The sequence below is a fragment of the Cyanistes caeruleus genome, unplaced genomic scaffold (genome assembly GCF_971803275.1).
Source record: "Cyanistes caeruleus unplaced genomic scaffold, bCyaCae1.hap1.1 HAP1_SCAFFOLD_98, whole genome shotgun sequence".
Classification (NCBI taxonomy): domain Eukaryota; kingdom Metazoa; phylum Chordata; class Aves; order Passeriformes; family Paridae; genus Cyanistes; species Cyanistes caeruleus.
In genome coordinates this window covers 396,870-414,427 of record NW_028255900.1, presented here as the reverse complement: position 1 = coordinate 414,427, position 17,558 = coordinate 396,870, and the positions used below count along the sequence as shown (strand labels likewise).

Genomic DNA, 17,558 nt, shown 5'->3' with positions numbered 1-17,558 from the left:
TCCGTTACCTTCGGGCTCCGGAAGCAAAGAGGGCCAGTGCCCGGGCTGGTGGTTTTCAAAATGTGCATCATCACAGAGGCACATCTCATTTCTAAATGGTGCAAAATGTTGTCAGTTCTCAGAACTAGCCAGCCATTGGCCTGTCTCAGGCACAGAGGAAGCTCCCAGCAGCTTCTCTCAAAGAAATCACTTCCGTGCGGGGTTTCTTACTTCTTTCCCTAAATGTCAATTCATCTCAAACTAACACACAGGGACATGGAAAGGTCATCTAGTCTGTGTCCTGCAATGAGCAGGGACATCTTTCAAGAGATCAGGATACTCACACCTCAGATATTTCCAGGGGTGGGCCACCTACCAGCTCTTGGGGCAACCTGTGCCACTCTTGCCCCATGCCCCTGACCTACTCTGACTCAATCCCCTTTCCATTTAAAAAGTATTCCCCTGCCTTTGAAGCTCTTAGCTTGGAAAATCATGCTTTCTTGTTGTTTTATTTTCCTTTCTGCAGCATCAATTTATAACATCGGCCATGCCTGGGTCCAGCTTGGCACCTCTCATCGTTGCCGTGAAGAAGTGGAAGGAGGAGGCAGGAATGCAACAATCAATTTATAAACTGTCTTCTCCATGAAAAACTTAGAGTAGGATTATAGAGTAGGATTGCAGAGTAGGATTGTAGAATAGGATTATAGAGTAGGATTGTAGTGCAGGATGGTAGTGTAGGTTTGTAGTGTAGGATTGTAGAGTAGGATTTTAAATAAAATTTCTCAAATCTCAACTCCTTTGGAACATTTCTCTCCTTCTGACCCTGTGAGAAAGCTCAACATTTCCTTCTGAACTGTCAGTTTTTTCTTAGAGGTGGAAAGTGACATTGATGGCTTCTTTGGTACAGTTTGTAAGGGGAGAAGGCTCCTCTTCATTCATCCTCTCCAGACCACACTGCCTTTGGAATATGGCCAACTGGCCAAGTTTTGCCCAGCTCTGGCATTTCTATTTGAGGCAGAAACAGCAATGGCATTTGCAGGAAAAACCAAAGGAGGAGCGGTGCAACGCAAACATCCTGTGCAGATGCAGGCTGTGCAGATGTGACTCGAGAACATTTGGGTTCCTGCCACTTGGATTTGTATCCCTAAGAGAAATCTCTTTGGCTGGAGGAGAGTCTGGCTGAAGAGAGAAAGCAGAAAGAGCAGTGAGGGTGCTGTGCAAGGTCTCCTCTGGTGCAGAGCTGTGAGCGACTGTGAGGTGAGAGCGGGCCCGGCCTTGGCCAGGCTGGAGCCCCAGCAGAGCCCTGACAGAGCCCAGAGAAGCCTGAGCCTCGGCAGAGGCAGGCTGGAAGGAGGCCCTTGGAGCTGCAAGAGGCAGCAGCCTGGCCCTGGCTGCCTCTTGCTGGCACCAGGCAAATCCTCCGCTCTCAGAGCCAAGCTGGCAGCTGGCTGCTCCTGAGGGGAAGCGGCGCCGTGCTGGGCACAGCACACACTGGTGCCATGGGCTGTCTGGAGTCTGCACAGGACGAGAGAAAGGCAAAGAGCAGCCCAGGGCTGCTGCCCTGCCTGACCATTGCTGCTCTTCTGCCGCCTGCCCTGGAACTCCTGGCAATGGTCAGCAGTGTGTGCAGCACTCTGGGCACAGGGGGAGGGAGCCGGGCTGCTCTGCAGGCTCCAGCACAGGGCAGTGTCCTTCAGGCACGGCATTTCTGCCAGGGGAACCGAGGCCAGCGTGAGGCACTGACAGCAAGTCAGGGCACATCTGCACGAGCCAGTGCCTCACACAGCTCTGGGACCAAGCGCCTGCAATCCTGGAGCTCTGCACTGAGCCACAGCAAAGGTGTGAAATGCAGAGGGTTTTGCAGAAATATTCAGGGGCACCAGGCCAGCCTGCTTGGTGCTCTCTGGGGCACAGCAAGCACTGTGCAATGCAGCTTGGAGCTGCTGGCAGAGAGGGACGATGGGCATGTGCCTGAGGCTTGTTCTTGAGTAGTGATTTGGAAGGGAGCAGAAGGGTCTCAGTAGGCAATTTGTGTTTTCTTCATGAATTGCTGAATGAAAGACACAATGTGGCCTCACGCAGCAAGAGAACTTGCAGAACTTACTGACTATAAGTTTGTGCTGAATTCCCAGAAAAGGGAAGTGTTGAAGTGTAACAAACAGGGCTTTTGAATTCAGGTAGCTCCTGAGCCTTCATCCAAAACAACCACCAGGAGGCTGACAACTATCTCGTGCAGAGCCCTGCTGCAAGGGCTTCCATAATCACGGAATTAGAAAATATGAAGCTTAGGAAAATAGAATGTGCCCATTAAGTTAAAAAAGTTTAAAAGCTTGTCCTGTGCAAAGAATGGACAAGTGAGTTTGTGGTGGAGCTTTCCTCCTCACTCCTGGCATTGAATAAACAAATCCCTGCTCTGTAGGCCCTACACTATGGAGTACTGTTTTCTTGATTACGTTTTGCTCATCGTAATCACACTATGCTTTTCATTTTCTTCTTAGAACCTTCTAAGCATGAAGTGAGTAAGACAGTGAGTTGTGTATTGATAGGGCCAAAGAAATATTTCCAAATGCCATCCCGGGAAAGGAAAGGACGTGAAACAGCGCTGGGGAAGAGCGTCCCTCGCACAGCCCTCAGAGCTGCCACCGTGCACAAGATGGCGGCCGGGGCTGAGGCTGTGCCACCGTGCACAAGATGGCGGCCGGGGCTGAGGCTGTGCCACCGTGCACAAGATGGCGGCCGGGGCTGAGGCTGTGCCACCATGCACAAGATGGCGGCCGGGGCTGAGGCTGTGCCACCATGCACAAGATGCCGGCCGGGGCTGAGGCTGTGCCACCGTGCACAAGATGCCGGCCGGGGCTGAGGCTGTGCCTCTCAGAGCGCTCTGCAGCCTCTGCCAGCCCAGCCCCAGCCCCGGAGCAGCGCAGGGCGGGCAGAGCCCCCTTCCAGCCGTCTGCTTCAATGGACATTGACAGACACCCGGGCCACGCACACAGGCTGACACCTTTGCTCTGTGCACACAAACACGTACCACACACTTGGGAACCTCGGCTGGCACCATTTTCAGGTGAAAATACAAAGAAACTCCAGGGTTTGAAGGTTTTCAAATAGAATATTTCATTTGCCAATAAAAGGACCAAAAGCAGAAAGGGCCATCCCAGCCTGTTTCTTCCATGCAGGAATAGTGTCACAGTGACTGTGAGCTGATGAAGACGGAGATGGGATTTAATCCAAAGCAGATTGTGCAGTGGGTGCTCACCTGTGATATGTATCCCTCACAGTACCTATTTATTTGGAACACTAGGAAGATTATGAGCCTGGGCAAGATATTAACCCTTTCAATACAGACATGAGACCTACAAACCTTGTTCATCTCTCCAGGGACAGAAAAGGACAGAGTAGCAACACACCAAAAAACAACATAAAAACATCAAAGTGAGTTAAAAAAAAAGTCAAATCTTAGATAGAAAAGAAATTAAAAACTGGCAATTGAAACAAAAATATTCTTATAGTAAAGCCATAGAAATAAACAATGATATACAAAATAACTCCTTTAATTAATGAAAAAAGTATAAAATAATATTCAAACTGTAAATCTAACCAAAAGCATCCATTAAAGAAACCAAACACATGTTAAAGTAACTGTTATCCCATAAAAGTTTGAACAGAAAAACAAATAAAAATAATAAAATGCCCTTTGCCCCCAGGGAGAGAAGAAAACTTCTGTTTCCAATGATGATCACAAAAACAAATGAAGAGAACCTTTGCTTTCAAACAACTTGTCCTTAAAATAACACCCCATGAATTCATAACCCATAGACACACCTCTAGGAGGGCTGTAAAAATGACAAAAAATGTCACGATAGCAAAACTTCTTCCCAGGCAGCTAGGATCTGTAAAAATAAAAAACCACAAAAAACCTGTTTCTTGTAAAAATGTTTCCATGACATAACAAAATCTAATAAAAACTATTTTATAATTAATACTGTCTAAAAACCCCATGTTTTATCTCTACATTATCTGTTAAAACAAAACAAAAAAAAAGTTATTCAGGGAGAGAAAAGGTTTCTGGAGGTTTTATTCTGGTTTCTCATTCTTGTAGTCCTGTTAATAAAGTTTCTTTATATGTTCTAAGTTTTAAGCCTGGTTTGCCCTTCTCCTAATCCATATCTCACAGTGAGAAATGAGTAAGTGCCCTGGAGATTTCAGCCAGTGCTAAACCCACCACATTATTTAGTGCATTAGCCAAAAAACTCAAATTAGAGAATCTAAGCCATCACTGCACCAGGCTGAAGCTGAGGATCCCCAGCCAAGCTCAGAGGGAGGAGAACACAGCATTTGTGGGATCCTTTCCAGTCTGACTTGCTTTAGCTGGAGCCTGGGGGAGGAGAGAGCAGGAGAAGGGTTGGCTGAGTCCTCTCCCCTCTGCCTTGCCCTTCTCTGCTGGATCCTCAGTTCATCCCACACCCACCCCAAGACTCCATCCCCATCCTACTGGTGCTGACGGGATTAAAGGAGATAAAGAGGAGATTAAAAAGATAGAGAGGAGAGAAAAAGAGAAGTTTAAATGCAGTTTAAATATGAAAGAAATGCACATGTTAGTGACTGCTGAGAGTTGAAAGGGAGCTGAAGGGTTTGGGAAGGGCCAGGAGCCCGTGAAGGGCTCAGGAGCTGCTGCTGCCGGGAGGGAGGAAATGCACCAATGGCTCCCAGCAGAGTCTGTGCTTTGAGGCTCTTTCCCAAACAGCTGCAGGAGGGAAAGCAGCTGAGTTTGGAGGAAGAGTTTTCTGCTGAGGTTTCCTATTTGGAGCTGTCACAAGCTTGAGCTGCTCAAGGGAAACGCGGCTCTGCTTCCAGCAGGGCCCAACTGCCCGGGAGCACAACTTGGTTCCCTGGCCCTGAGCCAACGGGCAGCAGCAGCTTCTGTTCCCTCCTGGCTCTTGTGTCATTTCCAGCAGCACAAGACACACCAAGAAAAGCTCCTCCAGAACATGCCATGAGAAACACAACCTGATTTCGTTGCATGAAGGAGCTCTGACAGTCCCACAGGCTCAGGTTTGTTTGTCAGTGAACAGAGCAGGGAAAAGCACAGCCACATTCCCTGCACAGGGAATTCACAGGAGGAAAGTGCAGGGCTGGAGGATGTGCTTGGATACAACGTTCCCACGGCAGTTTTGGGGATAAAATCGTCAGCAGAGAGAAAAAGAAAAGTCCTACCAAGGGTGGGCTGGGGAGGGCTGGTGCTTCCCGGGAGGCTCCCGAAGCTCAACAGTGTGGAAGAGTGGCTAGCTAACAAAGGTCGTGTTCCCATGCAGCAATTAGCTGAGAAAGAATTAAACAACAGTGGAGTGAAGTTGGTATGAGATGTTGCAATATCAGAAAGACCTTAGTGATAACTGTGAACTGAGAACAGGACACTGTGATCAGAAGAATGTGGATTCAGCACAGATGAACGACCACAAGAATGTGGAACTAGGTGGAGTTGTCCTTAAACAAAATACCCAATAATGAGCTTGCTTTTGCACTATGTGTGAGCCTAATTATTGATGTTATATAGGGAGTTTGGAGTTGCCAATAAATGAGACTTGCTGATCATTCATATTGAGTGCTGCTTGTCTCCCGCCGAACTCATCAAATGGCGCCCGAACAAATGGGACCCTTGGGACCTTTGGGACCTTTGGGACATTAAAAAGCGAAGGCCATGGGAGTCGGCGACAGGGGACGGGTCCTCCGCAGCAAGGACGGCGAAAAGCAACGGTGCCGCGCCCCAGGCGACCTCAGAGGAGAGTCCTGGCCGTAACGTGCTGCCAAACCTTGTAGGGCTGCAACAGCGCTGACGGTAAGATGGAAAGGCAAGCAGCACATGATTTATTTACCTGCTTTTTAGAAAAGCCACAGCTTAAGGGTTTTGATTTGTGCAAGGAGCTCTCTGGACTTATTGCTTATGGGTATGCTCATTCCTTTACCTCCCACTGCTGGGCAAACACTCCTATCCGTGCTGCCCATGGAAAGAGGGAGGGAGAGTCAGAGAGAAGGAAATAATGAGAAAGAAATTCCAGAGGAAACGCTGAAACAACGAACAGAATCTGTTCAGTTACGGCAGGATGTGATATATCCTGAACTATTTGCTTCACTTTTGGAGTCACTCTTAACACTACAATCTTATTTAAGTTCCAACTTTGCTACCCTGGAGGAAAAGAATCCAAATTTAGATTGGTTTCCACCCGAACCAGGGGGACATGGGGGAGCACTGAGGTGTGCGCAGAGAGCGGGGGCACCCCCGGGGCAGAAGCAGTGCAGAAAAAGTTCCAAGGCCATGCTGAACAATTACAGAAACAGCTGAGCAGAAACAGGTGGCTCAGACAGCTTCAAAAAGAGACAAAATAGCCAAAAAATCACAAACTATATGGTATCTAATTCAAACTTCATCACTGTAATTAGAAGTTGATAAGCTGCAATGGTCACCGTTGTTACCACCTGGTCCTAAGAGACTTTTGTGTCTTTGCATCGCCTGCTTTTGTAAAAATTGTGCCCCTTTTTTCCTCTCAGTGAACAAGAGAGATTGAGAGAAACAACTGTATGTGTTAAAGTTAACTTTGTGAGGTTTTTGGGGTTTTTTTCCTGCGAGAGTATGTGGAGAATGTGAAGAAAGATAACAGCAGCAGAGAGCAGCAGCAGGGCAGGCAGTCCACCCCCCCCCCCTCTAAGAAAAAGCACCGGGATAGTACCCAGTTTGTTAAAAAGTCATGATTCATGGGTTTTTTGAATGTTTTTATATACCCTTTTGGAGTTAATTTTGTGTTTTAAGTAATTATGTAAGTAAGTATTAGTTGTAGTTTTTAGAGTTTTCCTGGAGAAGTTATTGTGATTCTTTGAAAGTTTAAATAGGTCCCTTTTCAAAAAAAAGGTGTTTAAGGTGAATATTAACAGAAGTTGCCTTGCAATAATTAGTTTTAAAACCTAAGGTTAAAATATGGTATGATTTACAGCTACTAAGAAAACCTTCCAATTGATGTTATCTAAAAATGAGATTTGTGGTTTAAAAAAATTAATTAGTTAAGAGAACTTTACTGTACAAGACAAAGTTAAGTTAAAGTATATATTACCCATTTGCTTGTTTTTTCCACAATTTTAATAAGGTAATTTCAATGTGAGTCCTTTTGTTATATAAAACACATATAACTGCATATATACCAATTTGGATTTTGGATTTTAGTTTAAGAATTAGACTTAATGTTTCTGAAAAGTGCTACAAAAGCTGAATGGCAACTTGCCAAATCCTGTGTTGTTGTGGTTTTTCTCTAGAAAAACTGCACTTTAAAATCCTAACCAATTTAAACATATACTAGGCAAATTCCTATTATGAATAAGTATTTTTAGTAACATTTGCAGTTATTGTGAGTTATTCTCAAGGCTAGATGACATAGAATTGTGGTGGATTTGTTACATTTTTATAATCTTTATAGTGAATCCATGTTACTGTTATAATGTGTTTAAAAGGTATATATCAAACCTTTAGTTGCCTCTTTGTAGTAACAGAATAAGATTGTTATGTTTTTATTTAATATAGATTAAGTGTTAATAGAATTAAGAGAAGTCAAGTTTTATTATGTTTAGGCTTGAATGTTTTTAAGTTAAGTTTTATAACTTAGATATTCTTTTAAGGTTAAGTTTTGTTATTTCCTTTTGCCATAATTAATTTTATTAATTTTAAATACTGTTTAATTTAAATTGTTTTATGTCTTATTGGAGACACTTGTCTAAACTGCAAAGAGTAGTTATTTTCCTAGAGAGATGAAGATAGCCACAACTGAAACAGCTGTGATAGAACACTGATGAACACCTGCTTGTGGATAGAAGTGAATGCAGTCTGTGACACCCTTCACTTCACCAGGAGTTCTATTGGTTGTTGCAATCTCTGCAGTTTTTGTTTGTTATAGCTTTCTTATTTTTCAGTGTTTCCAGAATTTTAAGAAGATGTACCATTGCTGAGGATCAGCTGCCATGGGAGAGGCTTCAGATTAAACCAACTGCTGCATGGTTTAATTGGTCTGGTACCTAAAGCTTCTGATTATTTGCTTTGTACAAATGCATTTTAACAGTTTGCTGTGCTGTGAGCATCTCCTAGCTGCTGCTATTGAGAACCTTGTTTTAGAAATGAGTTAAGAGGCATCTTTCCAGTTTAAAGCCAGGCCCTGGCCAAGCCTTGACTTTACCTGGACGGAAAGTTTGCCAGCAGATCCAGATGTTTTCTGTCCCAAATCAGTATTTGAGTCACTTTTTGACTCAGCAATTTGACCCTATTAATATGACAGCTGGATCAATTTTGAAGTGGGCTTGGAGAATCATTTCCGGAGGTGGTGATCCAATCCTTCACTGATGATTTTTTGTTTCTGTTTGTTTGCTAACTATGGGATGCTGGTGCAGTGTTTTAGTAATTAATAGTAGTTTTATATTACATATGTTATTAATAATGTTTATGATTTAATTGATTTTTAACTGCTATAGGTTCTTACTAATTGTATATGGTTTTGTGTTAATGTTGATGTGTATAACAGAAGTACATCTCATTTTTATTTAAAAAAAAAAAAACAAATGGGGGAAATTGATGCCCTAATAGCATTTGATTAGTGTAATTCATTAACTTCAAAGGAAGAAGTGTCTGTGTTTTGTTGACAGGTTCAAAAAGGTCACCTGTCCATCTGACCAGACTGTCTGCCTCTGAACACACGAGATCCAGTGAACAGAGAAGTCACCACACAGCCTTGGTACTCCAGACATGGATCAGAAGTGGAGCTGTCAGGACACAGTTGTGTCTGAGCACTACACAGACAGTTGCCAACAGAAATTTTATGTTGTTATTATGATGTTGTGTCTCTACCAATTTTTCAGTTATCTTTTGTTTTAAGATTTAGAAGGATGTGAAGAACAACCTGAACATCAAAGCCCTCAGTCACCGATCAGCTGCCAGCTGACATCACGGGAGCAGTGAACGTTCCAAGACTGAATCGTGTTAAATCATGATCTGTTTGTGAAGGAAATTCTGTAGAAGATCTAAGAAAAGTGTAGAGACTCCATCTAACTGTATATAAAGCAAACTGTAGTTGTGTGTTTACCCTTTCAGCAAATTGCTTTCATGCTTAGACTACATATATACCAGAGCACATGTGATAAAAGTAGTTAGATAGTTTAAGATAAAGAGTTTAGCCTGTATAGCAGTAGTTATATTAGTATAAATTAGTATAAAGTATAAGCATTTCCCCCTTCAAGAGCTAGCATCTGTGAAAGTTCATTTAACGTTAAAGTTTAGCTGTGAGTTTGTAAGTATGGTGTCATTTACATGGAACAAACTGCTTATGGTAATTGTGTTGTGTATAGTCCTGACCAACTGTCTGCTAACTAACATCCAAAAGTGACAGAACATATGGGTCACTCTGGCACACTGAACTGGCCAAAGGTCAATGTGTCTGAGCCTAGCCACACCTGGAGATCCTTTTCACACCTGTCTCATAGGAGTCCCTGAATGGGATCCTCAAGCAGCATTTAAAGGTTTAATAAGTAATGAGACTCGACTGAATAGATTGGCAATGTTGCAGGAGCGCAATTGCACTGTTGGCTTCACATTAAGACAACTTGAAGCCTGCTGGCAAGCAAAAATTATCAAAGTTCTCAATGTTACCATGCAGCCCTCAGAAGAATTAGATTTGTTAGGTTCCACCCATACCTCAGGTGGCTGGATAATGTTTGAACCCCTGACAAAACGTCATTCCAACAAAGTAATGCAGCACTAGGCTGCAGACAGCCCTATAGCTGATCTCTTTACTACCATTGAAAGTAAAGCCTTTATTAGTGGTGCAATCTCACAGAACAATTACCAAAGCGATTACTTAGTTCCATATTCCTAATTTGTGGACATAGAGCATGGAATGAGATTCCTGCTAATCCACATAGAAGACCCTGTTATCTTGAGAAACTTACTTTGTTTCCATCCAAGCTTACACCAATTGCTGAATGTAGTTGATAAAATAAAAAACATCAGTCAGAAAATTCTAAAATTTTTTTCTAAAAGTGAAGCCTGAACGAATTAAAACTTAGCAACTCAAAAAAGGCTCGCTTGTTAGACTAAGAAGGATTAAACTTAACATCCACAATGTTAAGTGAGCTTTCAGCCGATGTGAGTAGTGTACATCATGCAGTATTACAAAACTGAGCTGCAATTGACTTTTTGCTGTTAGCACAAGGACATGGTTGTGAGGAGTTTGAAGGCATGTGCTGCTTGAATCTTACTGATCATTCAGTTTCCATCCATGGGCAACTGCAACAGCTACAGGATGGTTTACATGCCCTGAAAGAAGATAGTGACCCCACTGGAAGTTGGTTCTCCAGCTGGGGCATCACCGGATGGTTGAGGTCTCTTGTGCTAGAAGGGGGACGGACTTTACTTATAATGTTAATGGGGATGAAAGTCTAAGTTGTGTGTTATCTTGTTTTCATAAGAGTATAGAATGAGTCACATCCAAAGCCTGGTTTGTGCAAAAAGAGAAAGGGGGAATTGTTGCTATATTTTATATATTAGTAAAGGCCTGTCTGCACAAACCAGCCTTTGAAATAAGTCGTGATATTAAGGGCTAAAGTCCTTGAAACCCTCCTGCAGAAGAGAGAGTAAAGCAAAACAAAATCCTTGTGTGTAGGAGAAAAAATGTAAACCTGTGTGTGTTAGCCAATAGTAACTTGCTCTGCCCGCAGGCCCTGTAGAACCCTATAAAAGGTGTGCTAAAGATAGAAATAAACGCCGTTCACGTTTACTTCTGTGAACAGTGGTGAGTTGCTGGCGGTCCTCCAATGAAGTTCTACAAATGAAACATAACAAATGTCATTGGGGTGCAGAGGCATTGGTGAAATTGATGAAACAAAAATTAATCTCGGTACGGATGCTAACAATGGCAAAATCAGTAATGTCAAAATGTGAAATCTGCTTAAAAAACAACTCAGTGACTAGACACAGGCATAGCTGGGGAAGATTAGGATAGGAACAGAATCAGGATGACACTTGGCAAAATCCTCTAGTAGAGTGAAATTTGGGTGGGCCCTGGAGTCTTTGCTCGGTCCTATAGCAAACTATCAGAATAAAGAAATGTTGTACAGACTTACAGGTCAGGTAGATAAATTAGCAAGAGTGACCTGAGAAAGATTTAAAGAACTAAACATACAATTACAATTTACTACTCCTGAAAGAGCATGGAGTGTGTGAGTTTTTTTAAAGGGATGGATTGATCATTGCTGTGTCCACACCGCAAATGTAACTGCACATGTAGAATATGACATCAATCAATTGCAACAAATAGAGCACGAAGCACAGGAAGAGCAAAAGGATTTGTCTACAAGTTGGTTAGGCAAAATCTTCAAAGGGTTAGGGTGGAATGTGAGTTCATGGATTAAATCTATCATTGAGAGTGTGATCATCTTACTAACTGTATTCTTAGCAATTTGGTTAGTTGACAGCATCTTCAAGGGAGAAATACAGAAGAAAACGTCCTGGAACCAGAAAATAATAAAGGCACTGATGTGAGATCCTCACCCCCACCATCTTCTGGTTCTCCAGTTCATGACAACATCCAGGACAACGCTTACATAAATCAAGGATTCGAAGAACATCAAGTATAAACTCAGAAACAAAGGACTGTATCAAGTGAAAACATTTGCACTTCTAGTGAAGTGAAAATCCTTTCAAAGGGGAGAACGATAGTAAAAGGCTTTGAAATCATAGAAAATTCGGGAACTTAGAAAGAAAGTTAGGTTTGGCAAGCCTGGGAAAAGTAGGCCATGGAAAATGTTAGGCCTTGTCCTTGCTAAAGATCAGGTGAAACTGCACCTGTGTAGTCAGTAGATGATAAATGATACAATTGTTGGATGTGATTAGATATAATTATTGTTTAAAGAACATGAGGAACAATGTTAGGGGGCTGGGGGGGATCACGAGAAATCCATGCTTGGGTAACTTCAATGTATACAATAGAACAATGTAAGTTTAACAAGTAATATGTAAGTTATATAACGATAGAATACAAAAACATGTTCAACTCAAAACCAAGTCGGGTCAGATTTGGGTATGTGTACCCATAAATCCCAAATCTCTACAATAAAGCACCTTCATATAATCATTCCGTGATTGTCTGTGTTCTTGAACGATAACAATTTCATCAGATTTTACTGGAATTTTGTGGGATTTTCTGTAAAATTTTTTGGGATATTGAGGAGATTTAGGGAATTTTGTGGAAATTTTTCTGGAATCTTGTGTATTTTTTTGGAATTTTGTGCAACATTCTGGTGATTTTGTGGGATGTTTCAGGAATTTGGTGACATTTTTAAGAATTTTGTGGAATTTTTGTAGAATTAGGTCAGGTTTTGAGAAGTTTTAAATAATTTTGTGGGAGTTTTCTGCCATTTTATGGAATTTTTCTGGAATGTTGTGGGATATTGATAAGAATTGAAAAATGTTGAAGGATATTTCTGGAATTGTGTGGAAATTGGAGGAGATTTTATGGGATGTTTCTGGAATTTGGTGACATTTTTAAGAATTTTGTGGAATTTTTGTGCAATTTTGTAAGATGCTGAGGAGACTTGAAGAATTTTGTGGGAATTTTCTTAGATTGTGTGGAAATTTGTGGAGATTTTGTGGGATGTTTGAGGAATTTGGTAAAGTTTTGAGAAGTTTTAGGGAATTTGGTGGGAGTTTTCTGCCATTTTGTGGGATTGTTCCTTAAATTTTGTGGGCTGTTTCTGGAATTACGTGGGGGTTTTGTGGAATTTTGGGAGATATTGAGGAGACAAGAAGAATTTTGAGTCAATTATCTTAGATTCTGTGGAACTTGGTAAAGATTTTGGGGGATATTTCAAATATTTGATATGTTTTTGAGAAGATTTAAGGATTTTTTCGTGACTTTTCTGCAATTTTGTGGGATTTGGCTGCAATTTTGTGGGATTTTTTCTGAATGTTGTGGGATTTTTCGGGAATGTTGTGGGATATTGATGAGACTTGAAGAATTTTGAAGGATATTTCTGGAATTGTGTGGAAATTGGAGGAGGTTTTGTGGGATGTTTCTGGAATTTGGTGACAAGTTTAAGAATTTTGTGGAATTTTTGTGGAATTTTGTGTAATTATGAGGAGAGTTGAAGAATTTTGAAGGATATTTGTGGAATTTTGTGGGAATTGGAGGTGATTTTTTGGGATGTTTCTGCAATTTGGTGACATTTTTAAGAATTTTGTGGAATTTTTGTAAAATTTTGTGGGATTCTGAGGAGACTTGAAGAATTTTGTGGAATTTTCTTAGATTGTGTGGAAATTTGTGGAGATTTTGTGGGATGTTTCTGGATTCTGGTTGGGTTTTGGGAAGATGTAGGGAATTTTGTGGGAGTTTTCTGCCATTTTATGGGATTTTTCTGGAGTGTTGTGGGATATTGATGAGAATTGAAGAATTTTGAAGGACATTTCTGGAATTCTGTGGAAATTGGTGGAGATTTTATGGGATGTTTCTGGAATTTGGTAACATGTTTAAGAATTTTGTGGAATTTTTATGGAATTTTGTGGGGTATTGAGGAGACTTGAAGAATTTTGTGGAATTTTCTTAGATTGTGTGGAAATCTGTGGAGATTTTGTGGGATGTTTCTGGAATTTGGTCGAGTTTAGAGACTATTTAGGGAATTTTGTGGGAGTTTTCTGCCATTTTATGGGGTTTTCTTTTAATTTTGTGGGATATTGAGGAGATTTTGTGAGATGTTTCAGGAATTTGTTGACATTTTTAAGAATTTTTTGTGTAATTTTTGTGGAATTTTGTAAGATTCTGAGGAGACTTGAAGAATTTTGTGGGATCTTCTCAGATTGTGTGGAAATTTGTGGAGATTTTGTGGGATGTTTCTGGAATTTGTTCGGGTATAGAGACAATTTAGGGAATTTTGTGGGAGTTTTCTGTCATTTTGTGGGATTGTTCCTTAAATTTTGTGGGATATTTCTGGAATTACGTGGGAGTTTTGTGGAATTTTGAGGGATGTTGATGAGACTTGAAGAATTTTGAAGGATATTTCTGGAAATTTGTGGAAATTGGAGGAGATTTTGTGGGATGTTTTTGGAATCTGGTAGGGTTTTGAGAAGATGTAGGGAATTTGGTGGGAGTTTTCTGCCATTTTATGGGATTTTTCTGGAATGTTGTGGGATATTGATAAGAATTGAAAAATGTTGAAGGATATTTTTGGAATTGTGTGGAAATTGGAGGAGATTTTATGGGATGTTTCTGGAATTTGGTGACATTTTTAAGAATTTTGTGGAATTTTTGTGCAATTTTGTAAGATTCTGAGGAGACCTGAAGAATTTTGTGGGAATTTTCTTAGATTGTGTGGAAATTTGTGGAGATTTTGTGGGATGTTTCTGGAATTTGGTAGGGTTTTGAGAAGTTTTACGGAATTTGGTGGGAGTTTTCTGCCATTTTGTGGGATTGTTCCTTAAATTTTGTGGGCTGTTTCTGGAAATACGTGGGGGTTTTGTGGAATTTTGGGAGATATTGAGGAGACAGGAAGAATTTTGAGTCAATTATCTTAGATTCTGTGGAACTTGGTAAAGATTTTGTGGCATATTTCAAATATTTGATATGGTTTTGAGAAGATTTAAGGATTTTTTTGTGACTTTTCTGCAATTTTGTGGGATTTTTTCTGAATGTTGTGGGATTTTTCGGGAATGTTGTGGGATATTGATGAGACTTGAAGAATTTTGAAGGATATTTCTGGAATTGTGTGGAAATTGGAGGAGGTTTTGTGGGATGTTTCTGAAATTTGGTGACAAGTTTAAGAATTTTGTGGAATTTTTGTGGAATTTTGTGGAATTATGAGGAGAGTTGAAGAATTTTGAAGGATATTTGTGGAATTTTGTGGGAATTGGTGGTGATTTTTTGGGATGTTTCTGGAATTTGGTGACATTTTTAAGAATTTTGTGGAACTTTTTTGGAATTTTGTGGGATTCTGTGGAGACTTGAAGAATTTTGTGGAATTTTCTTAGATTGTGTGGAAATTTGTGGAGATTTTGTGGGATGTTTCTGGATTCTGGTAGGGTTTTGGGAAGATGTAGGGAATTTTGTGGGAGTTTTCTGCCATTTTATGGGATTTTTTGGAGTGTTGTGGGATATTGATGAGAATTGAAGAATTTTGAAGGACATTTCTGGAATTGTGTGGAAATTAGAGGAGGTTTTGTGGGATGTTTCTGGAATTTGGTGACAAGTTTAAGAATTTTGTGGAATATTTGTGGAATTTTGTGGGGTATTGAGGAGTGTTGAAGAATTTTGTGGGATTTTTCTTAGATTGTGTGGAAATTTGTGGAGATTTTGTGGGATGTTTCTGGAATTTGTTCTGGTATAGAGACAATTTAGGGAATTTTGTGGAAGTTTATTGCCATTTTGTTGGATTGTTCCTTAAATTTTGTGGGATATTTCTGGAATTACGTGGGGGTTTTGTGGAATTTTGAGGGATGTTGATGAGACTTGAAGAATTTTGTGGGATTTTTCTGGAAATTTGTGGAAATTGGAGGCGATTTTGTGGGATGTTTCTGGAATTTGGTGACATTTTTAAGAATTTTGTGGAATTTTTGTGGAATTTTTTGGGATTCTGAGGAGACTTGAAGAATTTTGTGGAATTTTCTTAGATTGTGTGGAAATTTTTGGAGATTTTGCGGGATGTTTCAGGAATTTGGTAGAGTTTTGAGAAGTTTTAGGGAATTTGGTTAGAGTTTTCTGTCATTTTATGGGATTTCTCTGGAATGTGGTGGGATATTGATAAGAATTGAAAAATGTTGAAAGATATTTCTGGAATTGTGTGGAAATTGGTGGAGATTTTATGGGATGTTTCTGGAATTTGGTGACATTTTTAAGAATTTTGTGGAATTTTTGTGCAATTTTGTAAGATGCTGAGGAGACTTGAAGAATTTTGTGGGAATTTTCTTAGATTGTGTGGAAATTTGTGGAGATTTTGTGGGATGTTTCAGGAATTTGGTAGGGTTTTGAGAAGTTTTAGGGAATTTGGTGGGAGTTTTCTGCCATTTTGTGGGATTTTTCCTTAAATTTTGTGGGCTGTTATCTGGAATTACATGGGGGTTTTGTGGAAGATATTTTTTGGGAGATATTGAGGAGACAAGAAGAATTTTGAGTCAATTATCTTAGATTCTGTGGAACTTGGTAAAGATTTTGTGGGATATTTCAAATATTTGATATGGTTTTGAGAAGATTTAAGGATTTTTTTGTGACTTTTCTGCAATTTTGTGGGATTTGGCTGCAATTTTGTGGGATGTTTTCTGAATGTTGTGAAATTTTTCGGGAATGTTGTGGGATATTGATGAGACTTGAAGAATTTTGAAGGATATTTGTGGAATTTTGTGGGAATTGGTGGTGATTTTTTGGGATGTTTCTGGAATTTGGTGACATTTTTAAGAATTTTGTGGAATTTTTTTGGAATTTTGTGGGATTCTGAGGAGACTTGAAGAATTTTGTGGAATTTTCTTAGATTGTGTGGAAATTTGTGGAGGTTTTATGGGATGTTTCAGGAATTTGGTAGGGTTTTGAGAAGGTGTAGGGAATTTGGTGGGAGTTTTCTGCCATTTTATGGGGTTTTCTTTTAATTTTGTGGGATATTGAGGCGGTTTTGTGGGATGTTTCTGGAATTTGTTGACATTTTTAAGAATTTTGTGCAATACTTGTGGAATTTTTGAGATTCTGAGAGACGAAGAATTTTGTGGAATTTTCTTAGATTGTGTTGAAATTTGTGGAGATTTTGTGGGATGTTTCTGGAATTTGTTCGGGTATAGATACAATTTAGGGAATTTTGTGGAAGTTTATTGCCATTTTGTTGGATTGTTCCGTAAATATTGTTGGATATTTCTGGAATTACGTTGGGGTTTTGTGGAATTTTGAGGGATGTTGATGAGACTTGAAGAATTTTGTGGGATTTTTCTGGAAATTTGTGGAAATTGGAGGAGATTTTGTGGGATGTTTCTGGGATTTGGTGACATTTTTAAGAATTTTGTGGAATTTTTTTGGAATTTTTTGGGATTCTGAGGAGACTTGAAGAAATTTGTGGGAATTTTCTTAGATTGTGTGGAAATTTGTGGAGATTTTGTGGGATGTTTCAGGTATTTAGTAGGGTTTTGAGAAGTTTTAGGGAATTTGGTGGGAGTTTTCTGCCATTTTATGGGATTTTTCCTTAAATTTTATGGGCTGTTTCAGGAAATACGTGGGGGTTTTGTGGAATTTTGGGAGATATTGAGGAGACAAGAAGAATTTTGAGTCAATTATCTTAGATTCTGTGGAACTTGGTAAAGATTTTGTGGGATATTTCAAATATTTGATATGTTTTTGAGAAGATTTAAGGATTTTTTTGTGACTTTTCTGTAATTTTGTGGGATTGGCTGCAATTTTGTGGGATTTTTTCTGAATGTTGTGAAATTTTTCGGGAATGTTGTGGGATATTGATAAGAATTGAAAAATGTTGAAGTATATTTCTGGAATTGTGTGGAAATTGGAGGAGATTTTGTGGGATGTTTCTGGGAT

General features: G+C 40.1%; 1 pseudogene; it reads left to right on the top strand.

Annotated features, from left to right (window-relative positions):
* LOC147646442 (uncharacterized) overlaps positions 1–17,558 on the top strand; it is a 170,411-nt pseudogene that overhangs the window by 67,794 nt on the left and 85,059 nt on the right.